General features: G+C 44.6%; 1 protein-coding gene across 1 annotated transcript in view; it reads right to left on the reverse strand.

Annotated features, from left to right (window-relative positions):
* The window catches only part of BLVRA (biliverdin reductase A), a 47,163-nt gene extending 37,724 nt beyond the window's left edge, over positions 1 to 9,439 (reverse strand). The window contains exon 1 of the mRNA XM_045002751.1: positions 9,157 to 9,439. The gene's annotated coding sequence lies outside the window, so the exon portion shown is untranslated. The remainder of the gene's footprint in view (positions 1 to 9,156) is intronic.
* Positions 9,440 to 9,686: the final 247 nt, after the last annotated feature.

Below are 9,686 nucleotides of genomic sequence, written 5' to 3' on the forward strand. Positions count from 1 at the left end.
GCCGCATCAACATGATGGCCACCACGACCGTGGAGCCGGTGAACGACGATAAGTCCATGCCGATCTCGATGATGGCACTGGTGACTGGCAATATGGAGGTGGAGAGTGCGCCATCGTCTCGAGGGATTGGCGGCACTCCACCGCTCCCTCAGGCGCCTTATTAGCTGGCTTGCCCTCTTGGGGTGCCGAAGCTGAAGCCTGCGGCACTGGTAGTGCTGGTTGTGTGGATGGAGGCCTGTGCTCCTTTGACGCCTGGGCACTGGAAGGTTTTGGTGCCGGCAGGGGAGTCGGTCCAGCCCCGCTCACAGGAGTCAGAGAAGGACCTTTCACCGGGCTGATGGCCCCGACCAGAGAGGGCCGACTGTGGGGCTCCGGGGTAGGCGGGCAGTTCGGGGCAGGCTCTTTGCTTACTGCCAACTGGCCCTTTTTTGTTGGCGTTGGGGAGCCATGCTTCTTAGACCTCTTCTTTGGCACCAGCGACATAAAGTGGTGCTGCATGGGCCCCTGGTGACGGTGGTGCACTTTGCACCGATGCAGAGGTGCTTGGAGACTCATGCTGGGACGGCTTGGACGTCAAGCAGAGGGCAGACTCCATAGGGAGGGCTCTGAGCCTGATGTTTCTCTCCTTTTTCGTGCGAGGCCAAAAGTTTTTACCAATCCTGCACCTCTCTTTAATGTGTGCTTCCCCCAGGCACTTGACACAGCTGCCATGGGGGTCGCTAGCAGGCATAGGCCTGTTATAGGATTCTCAGGGCTTAAATCCCAGAGACTGGGCCATGCCCCACTGGGGGCAAAGTCCCTGCTGGGACCTAACTACTAACACTAACTACTACAATAAACAGATACTTATCACTAAAGATAACTATGTACAAAGCCTAAAGGCACAGAGTCCAAGATAAGAAAAATTGCAAGTCCTCCACAAGTAAAGAAAGGTGCTCTAACTGACCACCATGGGCGGTAAGAAGGAACTGAGAGGGCGTAGGGCTGGCAGCACCTGATATACTGTGCATGAGCGTGGCATTCAAGGGGGTGACACAGCTGGCTCTACCAATACCGCTAAGACAGAAATTCCAATGATCGCGCACATGGGCACACGTACACCTACAATGGAATCAACATGAGCAAGCACTCAAAAGAGTTGTGATGCTTAATCAATTATTGAACTTTTAAAATTAGGTGAAAGGTGCTTAGAGCCTCAGATGGAGGGACTGATTTGCTACCATCCTGCATCTTGTGCAGCCATTTACTTCAGTGCGAAGTGGATGTAAAGCGCTATCAAACTGAAGAAGAGCTCTGTGTGGCTCAAAAGCTTGTCTCTCCCAAGACAAGTTGGTCCAATAAAAGATATTACCTCACCCACCATTTTATATTGGCATAAATGATCACATAAGACAAAGAGCAACAGAGAAAGAGGCCCAGGTGATCTTGTTTGAACCAATCAAACCTTCCTCAAGCCTTTTGAGATGCTTTATCAGAAGGCACTATAGAAGTGCAAGGTATTATTTAAAGACACAATTGTCTTTGCCAGTTAAGCTTCTGTTACCTAAAACAAACTAAGACCTCTGCAGTCTGCTAAATGTTAGCAGCTCTATTCCTAAAGCTGACTGACTGACTCATTCAGAGGCATTTCCCCATGTCCTTTACAGCATGTCCTGTAATAGCAAGAAAGAAATTTCTGCCCCTGCTTCAGCTTTATTTTGCTGTCTCCCTCATTCCTTGTTTGTATCAGGCACGTCTTACAATACGGGCTAAAAAATTTTCCCAGACTTCATGAATAATCGAGTTTCCCCAAGATGAGCCATAAGGATTTAAGGTTTTACTCCTGTTTAGTTCAGTCCAGCTGTCGGAAAGGCTAACAGCATTTAAAAAAACGGAACGGTAGAAAATAGGAAGACAGGACATAAATCTCTTGTAAACTGCACTTCCCCCCCACACACACACCTCTTTTTCCCTCCTGTTGGTGGCAGCCATTTTGATGAAAAGTGAGAGTCTTTGTGACAGACGTGTATGGAAACCCAAAGGAAGAGACTGAACAAATGTGTGGCCTGGTGTAGCAGGAATTTAAGGGCCAGGCAAAGGAAATGTCGAGTCCATTTCTGTAACGTGCTGAGCTTCACTGGGAGCTGAAGAGACTCAGCAGCTGCCAGGAGTTGATCACCACCTTGCAGGATCACATTTAAAAAATGCTTCTCAGGGGAAAAATGTTAAGGTGCCATGCCCTGTCCCAGCAACTGTTCTGACAGCCATTGTCTCCACTCAGGTATGCTCTGGGGAGCACAAAGTGAAGACAAATCTTTCTTCAAAGAGGTGCCGCACATGCTTCCCTAGGTTCTCACCCCAGTGCAGAGGGAGCAAGACCATGGCAGTGCTGTTTTAGGTGCAGCCTCACAGAATCTTGTGCTTAGGGCAGTGAAAGGACCATATTGTCCCCAGCCTCCGAGCAGGGACATACATGGAAAGGAAGGGATGCGGTTCCTCTTCTCCCCTTGCAAAGTGACAGAAGACCAGACACAATCCAGCCGCAACGTTATTGTTGGGATCGTTATAGCAGACGACTATGAAAGCAGACAGATGTTTTTATGGTTTCTTCGACTACACTCTGCTTCTGACATTATCGCAAATACAGTATTATTATTTTAAAGCAGGCTGGTTGTACCAGGAGTGGCTCAGGAACACAAGTTAGAATAATACTATTTTCAAACCACATTCCACTGACTATTCAAGGTGACAAAGCTTATTTATTGACACTTAGCTGCTAAGGTTATGGGTTCATTAGCAATACCACCACTACATAGATGGGGATACTTCTTACCTTTGAAAATGCTGTGCTGAGCAGAGCACCAGCAGTTTTTTCTTTAATATGGAGGATAACAAATGCAAGATATGCTTCCAATCATGATTATTGATTCCTTACTGCTATTTAAGAAGGTTACAAATCACAAATGAATAATGCCTTAAGGCCAAAATTCTCAACAGTGGCCAGAGATATTGGCTACCTCAATGTTTGGCTGAGACAGCTTAGACCTGATTTTTGGATGTTCTGTGTTCGTGAGGTCTTCAATTGGAGTTTTGGGTGCTCAACACTTTTGAAAGTCTGGCCTAAGGTGCCTTGAGTTGGGCGCTTAAGAACTGAGGCACACAAAATCTGTGGCCACCTTTGAAAATGTGATTGCAAATAATATGAACATGGAAAACACAGCTCAAACAAATGCATGCAACCCTACAGCACTTGCAATCAGTGGCCTCAACCATGTTAAAACTTCCATACCAGCTGAGTTGTGTAACGCTATTTGTGGCATTCAAGCTCCTGGTGCATTTCCCAAGAATACAAGTAATATGGCACCACTGGCATGTTTAGAGACCTATGGGGCTGACCTGAGAGTCATATTGGCATTTTAAAAAAAACAAACAACCTGATCTACAGCAATTTAACAATCTGGCTGAGCTCTTGTACAAAACACTTCATACCAAATGCTACCAAATCTTTATTCATAGTAGATAAACAAATGTATAGACTATGGGCCAAATCATTCTTGGCTTATTCACACAAATAGGTTCACTGAGAACAATGAGACTACTCAAGGGAGTAAGACATACAGAATTTGGTTCTCTCTGAATGGAAACTCATCAAAAGGGTTATGCTACTGGAGTAAGAGAGTGGACAATCTCTCTTGACCACGTGGGTACCATTGGAAACGTGCATATTCTAACACAGAACACATTATTCCGTAGCCCCCTGATCTTTCCCCCTCATTCGCCACTTTCTATGCTTCACTGAAGTGCCAAAGCAGAATCTTTTAGTCTGAGCAGCAATAATCCACCCACTGGGTCATAGTCTGCTCAGGTGTTAAAATCATATGAATGTGATTCACATGCTAATGTTCAAAAGAGCCTGGGAACAATTATAACTGTTTAACAAAAGCATAGTGCACAGGACCACCTTATTCTCTATTCAGATAGGAAAATGTATTTATTCCACAGCTATGCATTTCTAGAATTTGGGTGCCTAGAATTCTGGAGCTCTTGGTTTTCATGGTTTTCCTGGACCATGCTTGGTGTATACTTCACCACTGACTAGAATGAGCTCTTCGTGGACAAGAGTTTGTCTTTATACTTGTCTGTAAAGAGTCTTACAGACTTCCAGCACTCTAGAAGTAATTAATAAGGACATAGAGGTGATGATTTAATTAGCCTTTTCCATCTCTAATTTCTACGAACCTGGGATTTAATTCGTATGAAAAGTCTGTCCTCTACATATTGACACGTGCCCTTAAGAGTGAGCATACAAAAGAATTCTGCTGATTCATAAAGGCATATTGTTCACTCTTTCAGCTAAGTGGGCAGTGAGTACTTCTGAAAAATGTCAATAAGTTAGCTTGATAAAAAGTAAAAGAACAAACCAGAGTGGTTTCTAAATCCACCACCAAATGCCAAATTAAAAGTCCTCCAATCCCATTCCTGTATTGCTATGTCCTACTGGCAGAGGTGCAGACTTTTTAATGTGCTCGGGGGTGCTCCCTCTGACATCACCCTAGTCCCCACCCCCACTTCACCCCTTCTTCAAAGGCCCCATCCCACCCTGCATCTTCCTGCCCCCTCCCTCTCCAGCACCTCCCGCACGTCATGGAATAGCTGATTGCGGGGGAGCTGATCGGTGGGGCCACCGGAGAGGAGCTGATAGGAGGGCTGATAGGAGGGCATTTTTCCCCCCCCATGAGTGCTCCATCCATGAAGCACCCACGGAATCGGTGCCTATGCCTACTGGAGTCAGTGGAAAATTGTTTAAATACCAGAATAATGGCAGTAATAAGGCTTTGATCCTGTAACAGGATCCACGCACCAGATGCCTGCACGGAGCCCCTTGGTCTTCAGTGGATCAGCTTGGAGGACTGGGGCCTATGTTTGTCAATAAAGCACCTTATATCCTGCACCGCACCTTTAGCTCATCTGTTCTTATTCTAGGTTTCTTGGGTTTTCTTTCCTTCTTTAACAATCTTATATTCTCCCTTTAGCTTTTCATCCATGTGGGTGGAAAAGGGAGAGAGGGGGAAGAGAACAGCAGGAACAAAAATAAAACCCCTATGAGGAAAGGAAGGAATTATTTAAAAGTGAAAACAACAGCTAAAGACAGAACACCAACTGAGCCAAGAAGTGGTAGAAGGCAGGGTTCTTTACAGACAAGTGCAACCCTTAATTTGGAACTTGATGTGTAGTTACTGTGCTAATGGGCACATTAAACATGTCTTAGGGTAGCTGAACTATTTGGTTAAAACATATATATTTAAAAACAGAAATTCCTTTCCCTGTATTCTTATAAAAACAAAATTTTAAAATCTAATTTATTCTTTGTTATATTTGCCTTTTTAAAAAAATTTCATTCCACTCAAAAAATGAGACCAGATTGGTCAGTTTCATATTTTTTCTACAAAACCCATTAAAAATAAATTGTAAATGTGGGGCCTTAATGCCTGACAATATGCCTTGGAATTTAAGGCTTGATCCTTAATTGCTGAATAATAGACTTTTAATTGCCTTAGGTCTTCTAAGCTACAGTGGAACACACATATCTGCAATATGCAATTTTGAAAGTAGTAATTAACAGGAAGATAAGCAGAAAAGGTAAGAAAAAGAGAGAAGGAAAGAAAAGAGATTCTCCTTAGTGATTCCATGCAATGTGCTCTGCCCCTCCTCTAGGAATAGCATGTACTAAAACAATTCCCTACTGAAGCCTCCTGTTGATCCCAAACATTCTCTGGATTCATCTCTTTAAGAAGCTACCAGGGCTGGTCTAGGAAAAAGAAATTAATTTGGAAACCAATCACACGTGAACATGAACAGGGCAAGTTCCCAAACAGACTTGCTCTCAAGTGGAAAGGAAGTTTCCCTTTCCCAAAGTAAAGGCAATTTTAATGGTAAATTAATAAATATTATAGGCAGTGATGCCTATGGTTAAGGTTGCCTGACTCTTCACATTACAAGATCCTGTTTGCAGTTGCTTACAACTTAAATCATTTGGGCTAAAGCTTTCTGTGTTGGGTGTCTGCCTCAGGTGGAGTCTTTTAGGGAAGTTTTCAGCTAAAATACTTCAGCCAGTTCCAGGAAGGTAGTTAGTGAAAAATATATTGTTTTGCCCACGTTAAAAAAAAAAAAAAAAAGCGAAAACCTCATACAACTATTATGTTGAGAAACTCTAGCACATTGGCACTCTACACCAGTGGTTCTCAACCTATTTGCCATTGTGTGCCACATATATAGCTCTCTATGTGTTATGTGGGCCACACCCACACAATATATATACTATCTGTATGGCCTTGAGGCTGTCACATGGGTCGCAGCTGTGTGCTGATTGGGCCGCAAGCTGCTCACGGGTTGAGAACCACTGCTCTACACTTATGTCAAAGAGTGACATAGTTTGGGCACTACCAAATTCATGGCCATGAAAAATGTGCCACGGAACATGAAATCTGGTCTTTTGTGTGCTTTTACCCTATACTACACAGATTTCATGGGGGAGACCAGCATTTCTCAAACTGGGGGTCCTGATACAAAAAGGAGTTGCAAGAGGGCGGTCGCAAAGTTATTTTAGGGGGGGTTGTGGTATTGCCAGTCTTACTTCTGTGCTGCCTTCAGAGCTGGGTGGCCAGAGAGCGGCTGCTGTTGGCTGGGCACCCAGCTCTGAAGGCAGCACCCTGCCAGCAGCAGCATAGAAGTAAGGGTAGCAATACCATACCATGCCACCCTTACTTCAGCACTGCTGCCTTCAGAGCTGGGTGGCTGAGGGCCCAGCTCTGCGGACAGCAGCACAAAAGCAAGGGTGGCAATACCATACCATCCTTACTTCAGCACTGCTGCTGGTGACGGCGCTGCCTTCAGAGTTGGGATCTCGGCCAGCAGCCACCGCTCTCCAGCTCCCCAGCTCTGAAGGTAGCGCCATTGCCAGAGGCAGTGCAGAAGTAAGGGTAGCAGTACCACAACCTCCCCTACAATAACCCTGTGACCCTCCCCCCAACTCCTTTTTGGGTCAGACCTTACAATTATACCACCATGACATTTCAGATTTAAATAGTGAAATAATGACATTTATTGTTTTTTAAATCCTATGTCCGTGAAATTGACCAAAATGGACAATGAATTTGGCAAGGCCCTAGACATAGTCCATGTTGTATAATATTTTTAGTAACTTTGAATATTTCATTATGTTGGTTATTTCTCTGGCTACAATTTTATAATGCATTATCTGTTGCTTTTTACTTTGTGTGGGTTATAACTCTGTATTCTAGATGTGTGAAATAAAGAGTCAATTTATTTCCTTTTTCCATCATATTCATCTAGCACACCAGAAAGATACGCAAACCCATATTTATTAATCTTGGTATTTGTGCTGTTCAGTGTTAGCATCTATAACACAGAAGCAGGACAGGGCACCTGCAATGCCCACTGGCTCTCCTGGCACCAGGATATTAATCTGGCACTAAATGAGGTGAGCTAGTGCAGTAGTGTTACAAGTTTCATATTGTAGTGCTGTCTTCTGCCTTTCTTACCTGTTGGCAATCTGTTCAATAAGCTATTGGCCCTAGTTAATACTAATTAGCTATCTAGTTTTGGACAACTGCTAAGGTAAAGCGCCGTTATCTAGTTTGGCCCTTGGGATATTTCACAAAGACCCCCAGTCTCTGTGTTTTCTGCCTCTAAAGAGGCGACAACCCAAAATCAAAGTTCTGAATATAACACCTACATAACCTAAATAACCAGAGAAAATAAATACTTTTCCTCTATTTCTTCCAAAGGTAGTCCAGAAAAAAATTATTTAGGCCTCAGTCCTGCAAAACTGTGCATGTGAGTAATCTCATTGAAGTCAATGGGACTCGCTACTCTTGTGTGTAAGCATTTGAAGGGGCAGGGCCTTACAGTGTAACCTGGGATGGATGTTGGTGGTGGTGAATACACACACTGTGAGGGGATATACCACCTCTCTCAATTTAAATAGAAAGTAGAAGCAAAATGGCACATATTTTTGCTATCTAAATTGAGTTATTTAAATCTGATTTTATGAAGTCTTTGAATTTTAGCTATTGAATGTATTTTTTAAAAAAGGGGAGGAAAATCTTGTGACTAAAGCATAGGACTGAGAACTAGGTCTGTATTCTGTTACTGACTCTGTCAAAGACTTCCTATGTGATGTCAAGCATGGTATTTAATGTCTCTGAGCCTCACTTTCTTCCTGTGTAAATTGGGGAGCTGCCTTCACAGACATGTTGTAAACCTTCATTTATTAATGTTTTGTGGCATACTTTGAGATTCTTGAGCGAAAGGGTCAACCAAAGTGCAAATCAATATAAAAATGCCTGGGCATATTCTTTCTACATTCCACTTAAGTTTGAAAATGTAATAAAAGAACCACACTTCACACAGCTAGATGGCTTTTCATCTGATGATCTCCCAGTGCTTCACAAAATAAGTTAAGCCTCACAAGACTTAGACAGGGTAGTATTATTATCCCCATTTTACATATGGGTAAGTATAGAGGCAGTAAGGTTAATTTGTCTGATTTTTACTTATGCTAAGCACCTGCAGCTGCCTCTGACTTCAAGAGATTTCTGGGAGCTCAGCAACTCTGTGGCCAAGGTCAGATGCTACTAAGAGGAATAGAATCCAGGAAATTTGACTCACCACATCCTATTCTGACTCCTAAATCGCACTGCACTCCACTCCTTCTGTATGATGCACTCTTTTAAACTTCTAATTACTATGAAAGATAATATTATTTTCCACTTCCAGGGGGCACTGGATCACAGTTTTTCTAACCAAGCTCACTCTCTACCCTTTTTTAAAATTAGCCTGTGGTTTTTGGTTTCCTTTTTGCAGTGTGCATGAGGATTACAAAGTTCAGAGCTCTGGCTTTAGCCCTTTGAATTGCTAAGTTTTGGTGGCTGGGATAAAATAAGCAGCATGAGCTACACGAATAGCCTCCTATCCTCCCATCCAAAGCCCAAACATGGAACACTATATGGTGGCAATGGTAAACAATTTTGGGGAGGGTGGAGGGACGGCATAATCAACCAGCAACAACCCCCAGCATCCTGATGATGTTAACGGGCCTGAATTAACGCTGCCACCCTCTTTAGTTAACCGAGGAGGGACGAGATCTTTGCTTACCCCTCTGTAGTTCCCCGCAGATCCTGCTTACACAACCAACTCGCCAGCTCCAGCGTCTCAGCGTGCGGCTTTCGCTCTCCCCTTACACAAGCCCTGCTGCCAGCGCGGCGCCGCCCCCTTCCCGGGCGCCCGAAAGAAGCAAGGGCGGGCTGAGAGGGTGACATGCTGGCTAGGGGCCAGCAGTGAGGGAGACAGACACCGGTGCGGAACGGGGACAAGCGGAATCACTTCAGCGGGGGCTGCTGGAAACCGCTGCGCTCTGGGACGCCTTTAAGTTGCAGAGGAGACACGGTGTGTGCGAGCGGAAGGCACGTGGCGGGTGTAGCTGATGGGGCCGAAGGAAATGGGAGCACGAGCAAGCCCTGCCCAGCCTAGGCTGGCACATCCTCCCGGTCGAAATGAGCAAACTCAACCCTGCCCTGCATTGTGCGGGCAGGTGCCTGCTAGAGGAGCCTGTGCAAACCCAGCTGAGCCCTGTAATGCCTGACCCAGGCTGGCTGCGGGCACGCTCTACAGTAGCCTGTGCAAGC

This window comes from Mauremys mutica, chromosome 2, assembly GCF_020497125.1.
Source record: "Mauremys mutica isolate MM-2020 ecotype Southern chromosome 2, ASM2049712v1, whole genome shotgun sequence".
Taxonomy (NCBI): Eukaryota; Metazoa; Chordata; order Testudines; family Geoemydidae; genus Mauremys; species Mauremys mutica.